This window comes from Mastomys coucha, unplaced genomic scaffold (genome assembly GCF_008632895.1).
Source record: "Mastomys coucha isolate ucsf_1 unplaced genomic scaffold, UCSF_Mcou_1 pScaffold9, whole genome shotgun sequence".
Classification (NCBI taxonomy): Eukaryota; Metazoa; Chordata; class Mammalia; order Rodentia; family Muridae; genus Mastomys; species Mastomys coucha.
Window position 1 is genome coordinate 100612221 of NW_022196915.1, and position 14502 is coordinate 100626722.

At 39.8% G+C, this 14502-nt stretch overlaps 1 protein-coding gene and 1 pseudogene across 2 annotated transcripts in view; both read left to right on the forward strand.

Moving 5' to 3' along the window:
• Positions 1-14502, forward strand: part of Gpc5 (glypican 5) — a 1368055-nt gene that overhangs the window by 657312 nt on the left and 696241 nt on the right. The window lies entirely within an intron of this gene.
• On the forward strand, positions 1269-3097 carry LOC116085135 (annotated as a pseudogene).

Sequence of the window (14502 nt, forward strand, 5' to 3'; positions counted from 1 at the left end):
AAATATAGTCCAAAAAGAAATCATATGGAGTCAAAAGAAAATCAGTGACTTTTATTCACTAAATAAATTATCAGGTTTTTTTTTCTGTTTGTTGTTGTGTTGTTTACATTCTCTACAAATATAACTATATAGATTTTACTGAATAGTATTCAGGAAGTAGAATCCTATATGGTGTGTGTGTGTGTGTGTGTATGTGTGTATGTGTGTGTGTATGTGTGTGTGTCTGTATGTGTGTATGTATGTAGGTGTGGTATGTGTGTGTATGAATGTGTGTTTGTGTATGTGTGTGTATGTGTGTTTGTGTGGTTATGTGTATGTATGTGTGGTGTGTGTGTGTATGTGTGTGTATATGGTGTGTGTATGTGTGTGTATGTGTATATATGTGTGTATGTATGGTATGTGTGTGTGCATGTGTGTTTATGTATGTGTCTGTATGTGTCTGTATATATGTGTGTGTATATGTGTGTATGTGTGTGTGTATGTGTGTGTATGTATGTGTATGTGGTGTGTGTGTGTATGTGTATGTGGTGTGTGTGTATGTGTGTGTGGTGTGTGTGTGTATGTGTGTGTGGTGTGTGTGTGTATGTGTGTGTGGTGAGTGTATGTGTGTGTATGTGTGTGTGCTGTGTGTGTGTATGTGTGTTTGTGTGTGTATGTTTGTGTATGTGTGTTTGTATGTGTGTGTATGTGTGTGTGTATGTGTGTGTATGTGTGGTCTGTGTGTATGTGTGTGTGTATGTGTGTGTGTATGTGTGTGTGTATGTGTGTGTGTATGTGTATATATGTGTGTATGTGTGGTATGTGTGTGTGCATGTGTGTTTATGTATGTGTTTGTATGTGTTTGTGTATGTGTGTGTATATGTGTGTATGTATGTATGTGTATGTGTGTACGTGTGTGTGTATGTGTGTTAAGTGTTTAGTAGTTTAAAGACTAACATTCTTTAATATATGGAGTACAATTAGACAGCTATATCTGAGACTTAGGCTTAGAATAGGAAAGAAAGAAGGAGAGAGAGAAAGAGAGAGAGAGAGAAAGAGAGAGAGAGAGAGAGAGAGAAAGCCACGACCATCTAAAAGAGCACATGACCACTTGACCAGTACAGGGACGTGGAAGAAGGAATGCTAGATAAATATCAGTCTAAGCACTCATGAGGAGCCGGGCTAGAGGGAGCGCCGGCCGGAGGAAGCATAGGGCTTTCCATGTTCGCTGGGGCCGCAGTGATTGCCTGCAAAGGGGTTCGGGAGAGCCCTTCCCAGGTCCCTGCACCATGATTTGGGGCACTGAGCACTAGGATCCGTTTGACAACTTGTAAAAGCACACACAGTGGGGAATCCATATTCTTGAGAAATACATCACGTTTGACGGAGATTGAGCTCAGTCATGCTAAGCAACTCAGGGATCTTTCTAAGAAATACCAACCCAAGAAGAACTCAAAGGAAGAAGAAGAATACAAGTCCACAGCATGTAAAGCATTTCTTTCTACCCTGAATGAGATGAAAGACTATGCCGGGCAACACGAGGTCACCTCAGAGAACATGAAGTCATAGCTTACGGACCCGGTGTGCTGCGTTCAGGAGCTGAAACAGGAGAGGAAATCGAATCTCCAGGATGGATGCAAGGCTCACGTGCTGGAAGCAGCTGGATTCCAGTAAAAGAGGTTTGAGCAGGACTGTAAGGCTGTTGACGGAGCACAGCAATACTACGAGAAAATGGACGCTGACATCAACGTGACAAAGGTGGATGTGGAAAAGGTGCGACAAGTTCAAATATGTCAGCAAATGGCAGAAGAGAGAAAAGGCGATTACTTCTTAATCCTGCAGAGATTCAACCAGGAGCAATGGGAGTACTACCGTACCCACATCCCCACATCTTCCAGAAAATACAAGAGATGGAGGAGGGAGGATTGTGTGCACTGGAGAACCTGTGAAGACCTCTGCTGAGGGGGACCCGCAGGTGATAGCCATCATTGGGAAGTGCCTGGACAGTGTTGTCAAAGTGCCGAGTATATCAACCAGAAAAACAACTCCCAGCTGGTCTCAGAAGCCTATAAATCAGGATTCAAGACTCCTGAAGATACTGAATTCGAAGATTACAACAGCCTTTCCAGCTCCAAAGAAGGCAAGCTGGAGTTCAAGTTTGGTGGCAAGTCCAGAGGCAAGCTCTGGCCATTCATCAAGAAAAGCAAGCCGCCTCCTCCCCCTCCCCTTGCCCTCCTCCTCCTCCTCCTCCTCCTCCTCCTCCTCCTCCTCCTCCTCTTCCTCTTCCTCCTCCCTCTGCCTCACTCTCTGCTGTCCCAGTCCCCCAAGCAGCGAAAGGAACCCCTCTCCCATCGCTTCAATGAGTTCATGACCTCCAAACCCCAAATCCACTGCTTCAGGAGCCTAAAGCGCGAGGGTGTCACACCGGAAGCCTTCAGCAACTTCAGCCTGAGCAGAAAAGGAAAAAAACTACAACAGAAAGTTGACAATCTCAATCAAGAGATCCAGAAAGAGACGGACTAGAGGGACGCCGAATGAAAGAAGTATAAGAACCTAAAGAACCTTCAGATGGGAGACCTGGGCAGCTTGGACTGCAAACTCATCGAAGTCACCCAGAGCATAAGAAAAACTGTAGCTGGTGGCTCAGAAGTTCGAGGCCTGGCTGGCTGAGGTGGAAGGCAGACGCCCAGCTTGGGGTGAGTAGGCATGTGGACAGACTGGACTGTGTGATGGCCAGACACACAAGACGGTCACTGTGTGCCCAGGACCAGGAAAGCAACCCGGACGGTAGTTACACAAAGGAGCAAAGCCAGGAGAGTAAGTAGGCACAAGGTGCTGGCCACAGATATTGAAGATGAATTTGATGAGGAGGAGCCGTTTCCTGCCATAGGGACTTGCAAGGCCCTCTACGCATTTGAAGGTCAGAATGAAGGCACCACTTCTGTACTTGTAGGAGAAACACTGAGCGCCATTGTGGAGGACAAAGGTGGACTCACATTAACGGAAACGAAGATGAGAGATTTATGTCCCCACTCCCTATGTTAAAGTCTATTTAGACAAAACGGCAAAGGTGCTAAGGCTTATATTTAGTCCACTTAAAACACAACACAAACCTTGAAAAGCTTTGGAGTTGCCTCTCCCCACCACTGTGGCTGTTACAAGGCTTCCAAGGGGAGAGCAAGTGACTCAGACACTCGGGGAACTGAGAGGGTCGCGTGCGTGACTCTGCTTTTCCCACTTGGCTGTGTCCATAACTGCCACCTGCTATCTTACAACTGTGCCCTTTGAAATGTGATCAGCATTTCTAGTCCATTCAACAAAATGTATAGAGTTTAAAAATGATGGCTTGTGCCTATAATCCCAGCACTCTGGAGGCTGAGTCAGGAGCATCTACATGAGTTTCAGGCTAGCCTGGGCAACAAAATAAGACCCAGTAAAAATAAATTATAAATAAAAGTTCCTTCATCGATGCAAAGAAAAAAAAAAAGCACCCATGGGCACGTAACATGGAAATGCATAAAGGTTTTATTAAATTATAGATTTTGTTTGTGGCCTAAATTTTAATAAAGTGAATCACTTACATGCAATATAATATGAACAGTAATTTTTGCTAGTGCTGGAGGCTGAGCATAGGGTCTTACACACACCGAGCTCCATATCCAGCTGTACTTTTGCATTGTAAAAGAGAAACACGAAAATATTCCGGTGGACCATGTCAAGCCCTCCTTTTAATCAGCATGCACTGGGCCAGATGACTGGGGTGCAAAATTCTTTCTCTTGTTTGCATTGTGATGACAGAAAGCTCTGAGGTCTTCATCGGCCCACAATCCCCTCTTGATTTCTCAGCCACTCCAGGCAAAGGCAGATTCCACACATTAGCCTTTCCTCTGATATTTACTGTCTTTCAAAGCCAACTGAATACTCACTCACCCAGCCTCTCTCTGCTTGTCCCTGCTTCCTCTGGGGATTTTGGTAATAGATGCTGATGGCCCTGGCTGTCACTCATTCCCATGTGGCTCTCAGGGGCTTTTGTTGATTCCTCCTCTATTAACCTTCGAGCTTCAAGCCAAAGTAAATTATTCCCCGCGCACACTTTCAGAGATAGGTTCCGAGGAACTCTGCCGATGGTGGGAGCAGAGCCACCAATGCCATTACACCCTTTTTTTCCAGAAAACTACTAAAGGTCATAGATTACATGGTTGAATTACCTTGGGCAGATGGTGGCATATGCTTCACTCTACCTACTCTTCAGGCCAAGGGCAGAGAGTTGGAAGTGCCAGGCCAGCTTGCCGTATCCACAGAAGTGGCCCTATCACCAAATAGGAAGGGAAAACAAGAATAGATAGATGGCAATTCACTTTCAAGAAACTTAAAACTGAAGCAACCTAATTTAGGAAAAAAATTAAATAGACACTGTATTGAACCATTGAGCGAAAAGAAAAGAAAATGTAAAGCAAGCAGAGAGGCGAGAGGAAATGTTTTAACAAATCTAGGGAAACTAGACAATGAAGCCATATTTTCAGCATGCTGAGGAAAAAATTATGCCAACATAAACTTGTCTAGACAGTGAAATTATCCAGAGCGAGAAGCACAGTAAAAGTTATTTAGACAGACAACGAAGAATAGAAGAATAGAACTAGAAGAATACTAACTAGAAAAATAGAAACGCAAGAAAGATAAAGGACAGCCACATACAAGCAGAGACAGAAGCAATTCCAGACGGAGGTTCTGAACTTACAGGAAGCAATTGATTTCTCTGGGAAAACAGTTGTTATATATTGTCCCAAGTAACTTGAAAACACAGAATTTGTCGTGCATTTATTATAGAAGTTGTTTCTATGATTAACACATTACATATTCATGCACATGCATGGAGAGAAAATGGTCTGGGATAGGGAAAGAGAAAGATTTCCTCAAATGTTGAATTATCTGGTTAGCTCTTCTAAAATGTAAACAATGACTACTACTGTTCATATATAGTGCTTTCAGGAACTAGATATAACCACGGACATCTATCATCCAAAGTTCTCACACACAGCAACAGAATTTATATCCAGATTCTCAATATAGTACAATGTCAGACCTATAGGAAGTCCTTAACATCATTTGCTTCATTATCCGGCCAGTAAATGTCTCACAAAATAGCAAGTAAGCACCGAGGTCTCCAGGACAGGACTGCATACTTCTGGAGCTGAGGATCATACCCAGACCCTTGCACAACATGGCCAGTGTCTTAAGCACATCTTTTATAGCACATTAATGCTAGAGGATAAGGACTCAACCGATCACTTCAATGTGAACTTGCTACCTACAAAAAGTATTACAAATGATATCACATTCCGAAATAGCATGTACTACAGCTTCAATATGTGTCACAGGAAGTGCAATTCAGTTTATAGCCAACACTTCCACTGTGCGTGTGTGAGTGTGTGTATAAACACTGTACGTAGCAAAAAAGAGAAAGATGATTCTTGTGATTCTCACAGAGGCCTGAAGTAATTCTTAAAAATAGAACACATTTTTCCATAAAAAAGTTAGTATTTTCTCTTAGCATATTAAATTAGATAACTCGTGTGTGTGTGTGTGCGTGTGTGTGTGTTATTTGTGGGGTGAAGAATAGCAAAAATATAAAATAATATTTTTCAAACTTTAGAGCTGTGACACCTGCCAAGTTGGAGTGAGTGTGTAGCTATAACAAGCTTAAGCTATTTGCGCAAGAGCACACCTTTAAGAAGCAAGAGGCAGAGTTTATCTTAAAATCTATGTGAAAGACACATTTGTAGCCTCTCCCCCAAGAGAATTAATGACACACATTTTTTGTTATTTTAATGAAATTATTTTCAGAACATTTACTTTCACTTCATGTACGATTGTCCAACATTTTATAGTTTACCTAAAGAAAGGTAGGCTAAAGAAATCTCCTGGTAGTGGTGAACATTAGGATGAAATTTTAAAGTCCTAAGGCCTGCTTCCATTAGGCTGGTATCCTCAAGGCTGCATACTGGAGGCTAGCATACTTGAGGCTGGCATTTTAATGGGGCAGGCGAGCTGCTCTCAGAGTCACCCTGTAATACACCAAAACGTTAAGGGAATCTTCCATTTTAGCTGAGCACCCAAGGACATGTTCTGGAAAGTGAAATAAAACTGAAATAGTTGCCAACATCACATTCTAAATGAGTTTTTAATACTTCACAGTAGAAGACAATAGGAAGTTTGCTTAGTTAAAATTGCTAAACAGGGAGCAGTGCACAGCCCGCTGTCACGATGGAAGTCTCCCTTCCCTCAGCCCTTCTCATCCCTCCTATTTCTTTATAATGTCATTCGTTAAAGGCAATCTGCTGGAGTGGAAGGACAGTGCTTGCTACACATCCTGCTGAGGGACATAAATCTCAGTCCCATGTCATCATAAAAGGAAATGTCAAGAGAAAAACTCTAATTTAATGATGGAAGATAATGATACCATATTCTCTGTAAAAAGAACACAGTGTTTTGTTGGTAAAAAAGTCTCACTAGTACTTCAAGTTCTTCCCATGGTACTGAATCCAAAACTGTCAACTAGTATATCAATCTATGTAAATGTAAATTATTTAAATATAAACTATTGGGTCTGAAGAAATAGCTTAACTTTAACAATCAGTGGCTTCCAAAGGATCCCAGTTCAATTTCTAAAACCTAAATGATGGCTCACAACCATCTATATAACACCAAGTCCAGGGGACCCAATACTCGGCTGGCACCAGACTTTTCTGTGCCACTCTGACATATATGCAGACAAAATACTCATCCACAAATATCTATATTTATGTTAGTGCTGTCTATAATAATTAACTAAAAATGAGAATATTGTTAGTAATATGGCCTCTGATTCACTTAAAAGATTATGGTTAGTAGAAACTCAGTTTACTAAATGACTTTGTGTTTTAGAACATATCTGCTCAGGTGTGCTTCCTCCGTAGTTTTGTAGTATCAGGACCATGAAGTATAAGAATTTCTAAAGACACTCCTAGCCTCAAGTCATAAGTAGGGGGCGAGGTGGGGAAAGCGCATTAATGCACATACATTTAAACAACAAGATCCGACCTCAAGCCTTGCGGTATTTAAACATTACTCTTGCTTACAAAGACCTAGCTGGAAAGCTTAAGGGTTTCAGCATCTTAAATAAAAATCACTCCTGACTGATAACCCGAACCATGAGAAGCAAACTGCTCAATATGTCATTGTTCTTCCTTGGAAGATTTTAATTACGGCCTAGTATGTATCAGCTACAAGGTCCTATATGTGATCAGTTCTGTCCAAGTAGATTTCTATATACATGTATGCACAGTGTTGTTAGCTGTCTTTATGCCAATGATTATGCAATAATGACTTAGAAAATGAGTATAGTAGCTTTGAAGTAAGAATGAAGAAATGGAGCTTCACTTTTGAACAAAGTCTCATTTTGGCCCCGGCAGTGAGATGCTTCTGTATTGAGGAATTTGCCTCAGCCATCTCCTGCCTCTCCAGCCCTTTGCAGATGCTTTGTTTCCTGTTGCTCCTTCCCTCCATCCTCCCTTCTTTTGCACTCATGGCACACAGCAGCCACTCATAAACTGCTCCTTTCCTTGTCACTACCTTGCTGTGGCTTGCGAGCCAACTAAACATAGATGCTAAAATCAAGTCTCTGACACTTAACTCTGGAGGAAGGAGCCTTGTGAAGAACCTTGCATGCTTTTCAATGAATACTTCTCAGATGCTGGCAGTAGTTTCACGAGAACTATTTGAAAGTTGATTAAAATTTGGCCTGGATATTCCTGTGTTGGCGACACTTTTTTATTGTTTTAAAACTAAGTTCATTTCTGCTTCAATACTGCAAAGATATCCAGAGTTTAGATTAGAATAAAAATTCATAATACACTTATTCAATCTTTTATAAACAGTGGTTTAGAAGATGGGAGAAGGCACATTTTGAGTTGTAGATGAATATCAGGGATGGGGGTGGAAAACAAAGCTTTTGTGTGGGAAGAAGATTAAAAGACTTAAGTGCAGTATCACAGCTTAGAGAGTAAAATTAGAAAACCTTTTGTTTCTGTTTCTTTTTGTTTTTTTGGTTTTTATTTTATTTTGTTTTTTTGTTTTTTACTTCAGTGTTCATTTTACAGAAATCACAAGACTTTTGAAAATTGCCAGCCTGGGTTGCATAAGCCAAATGCCAACAGAACAGTGACCTTTCAAATTACTGGCACAACAGAGACAGAGATCAGAGAGCTCAAATGTAAAGCCAACCCTGACAAGAAACTCTACAGACGTGACTTCTGTGTCTGGTCAACCTAACACAACATGACATTGTGTAAAATGTGCTTGGCTTTATAGGTTGAACAGTCCACAAAGGTTTTACTGTTGTTGAAAATACAGGACTGGAGAGTTGCAGCATTCAGGTTTATGGGTAAAATGTTTTCTAAATCTGAAAGAGCAGCCATAGGAGTCCTTTGTAAAAATGATTTTATTTTTTTTTAATTAGTACTTTTATTCATTTACACTCCAAATGATATCCTCTTTCCTGGTAACTCCTCCACAATCCCCCATCCCATACCCTTTCCCCCTCCTCTTTGCCTTCATGAGGGTGTTCCTCTATCCACTCATCCACTCCTGCCTCACCACCAGAGCATCCCCCTATGCTGGGGCATCAAACCTCCACAGGACCAAGGACCTCCCCTGCCATTCATGTCAGATAGGGCCATCCTCTGCTCCATATATAGCTGTAGTCATGGATCTCTTTGGTTGGTGGTTTAGTCCCTGGGAGCTCTGGGTGGTCCAGTCAGTTAGTTGATATTGTTCTTCCTATGGGGTTGAAATCCCCTTCAGCTCCTTCAGTCCTTCCCCTAGCTCATCCATTGGGAATCCCAGTCTCAGTCTAATGGTTGGCTGTATCTGCATCTGCATTGGTCAAGTACAAATGATTTTAATTCTCTTTGTTTGTTTGTTTGTTTTTTAAGACAGGGTTTTTCTGTGTAGCCCTGGAACTCACTCTGTAGATCAGGCTGGCCTCGAACTCAGAAACCCACCTGCCTCTGCCTCCCAAGTGCTGGGATTAAAGGCATGTACCACCACCTGGCTGGCTTTTAATTCTCTTAATAAGGACGTAGAAAGTGAATTGGAGTTGGGTCTAGTAGGGGTAGATGTGAGATTAGAGGTTTAGGGGAAGGGACATTAGGTTGCAAAGGAAATGAACTGAGCAGGTTCTATGAAGAGATTTGATGGCTCATTTCAGTCCACAGGGTGAGAAAAATTTGGCCATAAGGAATTTGGATCAGAGTTCCAATTTTAAAATATAACCTCCATTCTTTCTCTACATGAAAGTAAAAATGTCAGTATCTTTTAATCAAAACTGGATTAGTTTTTGCTATCAGACTAATGCATCTCTGTTTACATGTTCTTCCATTTATAGTTTCCATGGTCATGTACACATATATATAAGATTATTTCAGCCAGTATACAAAACATGTTATTTACAACCTTTTATTAGCCTTGGATTTTTTCATCTATTTTTTGTTTCCTCATTACAATTATTCAATTAACATTTTGATGTTTCTCTGCTCATTCTTATCATTAGTATAAAATTACATATTTTCTGCATTTATGTTGAATGGATGAATGCGATGACTTGTTGAGACTAACACATCCTTAACACGTATTTACTCCTTATACACCTCCATGAAGGACTATGAGAGAAAAAAAAAATGACTAAAGATTTGGCATCGCATAAAGTGTTTTAAACTGTATTATTCTGCTCTTAGGTTTGGAGTTTGTTTATAGTACCATGAGTGTTTCTCTCTCATAGCACATGTACTATACCTGTGAGCCAGCCAGCCTATGACACATCTCATTACAAGTGTCTGACAGGCTCTTGCAAAGGTGAGATGTTGCCACACTGTAAAATGAAAGTCGAGTCTATTGAGAGATTAATCCAGCAGCTGAAAGAAGTGCAGTTGCCTTAGAGTCTATCCGCCAAAACACCCCTGTAAGAAAGCCTCCCTAATGAGCTTCCTAAACCAATTAAACCCAAGCAGGACGCATCAGTCATCAAGATGACGATTTTCAGCTAATCGGCTGCCTGCACAAACTGTATGGCATTGGGGTAAGGAAGAACAGTGTTTTTCCATTTGGTTCTCACTCTGTTGTCTCCCAATTTTATGGATGTGTGGTCATGTGCAGTGTCCTGTGAAGGAGTGTGGTGCTTTTAGAGTGGATAAACTGCTTTCCCAGGCACTTTTATTCATCAGAATAAAATGAGTTTTAATAGGCTTAAGTGATTTGCCTAAGGCACACAGTTAATGTGTGGCTGGCACTCAAAGCCATGTCCTTTCTTCAGTTGTAATTGTTGTATAAATATGAATGTATTAGTTGAATTTTTACCATCCCTGATAGGGAATAAGTTAAAATCTTAAAACTTAATCATCTCTGCTTTGGGCAGGCTGGGATGTCAAAGCTAAAGCATCCTGAGCAGTAGATGCTGGGCTTTACCCCCATGTGGGTTCCCATCTTCCAAAGAGGATTGGTACAGGACGATCAGGCACCTCTCTTACAATGATAATGAGGATAAAGTTAAAGAGCCATCACTAAGTGCTTATACTGTGCTAAAAGTCTACACCACATATCACAAATAACACCTATTAAAGCAAACAAAACTTTTACCCTATTTTACAGAGTCAGACAGCATAGCGCCAGAACAATAGTGGTAAATTTATTTGTGATTTTAAGTTTTAAATCATCCACACAACATGTCTTCCTCAGTGAATGGTATTCATGTTGTGTGTGATAGAAATGGAGATAAAGTTTTGGTAAATAACTGCCCTCATAATCTGACTGATTTTCATGGGTCACATTGAAATAGCCACCATTTTTAATGTATAGATTCACGTTGTTATGTTTCTTTAAATACACATAGATAGGTTATATCTCCACCACTTGGGAAATGAGCAAATGAAAGCCAGATTAGATTAGGTTCAAGGCAGATTTATTAGGAGCTGCAGTCTGAGAGTTCACTGGCCTCAAGGACCAAGGGGCCATGGTGAAAAGAGGGGAGTAGAGATAAGTTTGTCTTTGACTGATTTCCAAAGCTTGGTTCAAGAAGGATATGTGAAATGGTACTTGCCCATGAGGATGGTGCAATAGCCCCAAGGAAAATAAAACCTACCCCATCTTTTAAGGATTGAAGAAAGACAAATGGAGTCTTCTGTGGAAGACTAGGGAAGGAGGAAGGCAGGTTGCCATGATGACGACAAGGCAAATCTAAAGTTTTATTTCTACTCTAAAAACAACAAACAAACACTCAAACAAAGGAACGGAATCACTTTTGAAACTATTTTAACATAGATCTTAGTCAAAAGAATTATATTGATTAACTTAAAAATGTAATGTGAGCACCTCTCTCTTTTCTGCTTGTAGTAACAAATACAGAGAACACAAACATTTAAGAAATGCATCTTCTTCAAATGTTTAGTTAAACAAATTCTTAGAAGTCTTCAGGGCCTTAAAAATGAGCTTATTTAAAATTACTCCTTTTTTTTAAAAAAAGACAAAGACAATAAATTAGCAAAGTATAAAATTTGCCTTTGGTACCTTTTCTAATTTTCTGATTGTTTTATTTTTTTTTAATTTTGTCTTATAGAACATTTTAAAATGCCTTCTTGGAATTAAACCACATATGAATCCTTTCTAAGACAGCACCCTTTTCTTTAGTGAAGACTATTTATCTTAGAAAATACTCATTATATAACATATGAACAATTAATGCTATCGGCTGGATAAGTGAACCAATTTTGCCACCATCAAGAATGGACCCAGTTATTCTAGAACTCCCTCCCATTGATGATGTCCGAAGAAAAGTGATAACATTCTACTAACCCTAATTTTATATACAGGCCATTAATGACAGGATACACATAATGAAGTATTCCCAGAGAAATAATATTATTTATCAATATTATTATACATTTCCCATAATAGTTACATATGATGATGAAGATGCAGAAAGTTAAATCCTGACTTCACCTCTGAGAAATGGACTACTTATGAAGACTTTATGACATGGTCTCAAAATGTGGATTCAATACCAATTAATGGCACAGCGTTTTACTGTGTTTTGTTAATAAAGTCACAGAAATATATGTAGGATAGGAGATATTCGACCTTGAATGCTAGATTCACTATGATGAGTTACAGAAAAGGGAAGGCCGTGTTTCCCATGGAAAGCAGAGTAAGAAGTGAGAGGGATACAACACAAATATATTTTCCTGAGAATAGCCATACTGTTCTGAAGAACTACACTTAGAATACTTTCAAATGAATCCAATCTAACACAGTACAATTCCATGGGACCTGGACTGGCAGGCCACAGTTTACATTTAACATTGCCCTCATTTCTAGGTGTATATTAGTTTGTACCAAGTGATTGAGGACAGGCAATCTGCTTATGTAAATTTGAAAAATGCTAGATGAATCCCAAGGAGACAAGATTGCTTCTTGTGGAATTTCTAACAAACTTTAATTTGAACAAATCAAGAAGGGCCATACTATGAAACTGCAAAGCAGCTCACCCTTCCTCCTCCACATGACTTGGTCATCTGGACAGAGGGTTCCACCTATCTAGACACATTTGAGAACCAGGGTTCTGTTGTTATTGTCATCATTGTGGTGATTTTTTAAAATAAATCACATGAAAGTGCTTTAAGGGTAAAAAAAAAATGAGATGGTGGAAGTATTGATTTGGAGAAAATATTGTGCTAGTGGGTGAGAAGCAATGCCCTTTGCAGTGCGGGATGAGGTAAGATAAGTGTAATGAAATGTGAATAGAGACAGTTGGTTTCATTGTACAATAGTAATCCTCCTCTTTCTGGCTGCAGACAAACTAGTGAGCACAGCGACTGTACATAACAACTAAACTGTATTCTATTGAGAAGTTAGGGCACAGTCTGTTAGAGGTTCCCTTCGAAAAGCTAAGGATGCTTGCTTTTAACCAAATGTTTCTATGTGGTGGATTCTTCTCATCAGTATGATAAAGTAGCTGATATGAACAATTTAAAGAAAGGAAGGACCATTTTGCTCACAGTTTTAGAGGTTTGCATTATGAAAGGGATATACAAAAGGAAGCATGTCATCATGAAGAAGAAGCAGAGCGGAAGCTAAGCAGGAAGGAGCTGTGGCAAAGCATCCTGCTACCTGAGCGCATTCCTACTACCTGAGCGCATTCCCGCTACCTGAGCGCATTCCCGATTCCCGCTACCTGAGCGCATTCCTGCTACCTGAGCACTCCCTGTGGCTTGCACTTCCTCTGACAGTTCTTGTCCTCTTGTGGCCTGCTCAGATCCATCAAATCAGAGCCGTCCGTCGTGCTCTAGAAATGCATCATCAGGCAGTCAGGTCTGTGCTGTCCTAACAACTCAGGCCCTTCCCAATCCAGTCAAGGTGACAGTCACATTCCATCGAATAAATAGAAATGGGTACCTATTGCCCATATGAATAAAAAAATGATAAAGCAAATTATTCTTTGAGAAATTAAATATATAATACATATTCTCCATGCTTAGCAAAGGAAGATAATCCTATTAGCAAGTGAGGCTTGATCTGGGATGGTCAGTGGAGTGAGAGATCCTGGGTTTTTTGGAGAATAGGGGATTACCATCATAGAAGTAGCAGCATTATCTCATACATATGACACAGAAACTAAGAGAATTACAACAAATTGGAGAAAATTAAAACATATGTAATGTTCACATGTGATAAGTTGTACCTAAGGGTATAATTTTTACAAGAGGGTCATCTTATTCTAAAGAATATGGTAGAGAAATATATATATGTATATGTGTGTATTATATATATTTGTATATAACATTATAACATTTGTATATATATACTTGTGTGTATATATATAAAAATATAATGCATATATGCACATACATATATTACATATAAGAATATGTACACGTATATACATATACACCCATATATATATATATACATACATACATAAAAATATATGTACACTATGTACATGTGTAGGCACATATACATACACATACATACATTCATTATATATAACATATTATATATGTATGTATATATGACTGTGAACATGTGAATATATTACATTTGGTAGGACACAAATGACTATACATTTAGCAGTTCGAGGCAGCATCTTTTTGTTAGATCAGCACTGAGCTCATGTTTTCATGCAGCTGAAATCAAGTGGCTGGCCACATCTGAGTTGATTTAGAAGGCCTGAGGAGTAATCCATTCCAGGGAACAACAAGAATTCCCCACTGGGGATCACTCTATTCCTAGTTCCTAGAGACTTTATGTCATCAATCGTCTGTCATGGGACCCTTTATGTTCTTGATAAAAACCAGATTGTCTACTTTCATATACTGTGATTTCCTGTGTCTAGCTTCCCAAACGCTCCTGATTCTATTGTCTGTCCCTTGTAACAGCTAGGGGAAAATGCTTATCTTTAAAAATACTGATTTAGCTGGGCAGTGGTGGGCACGC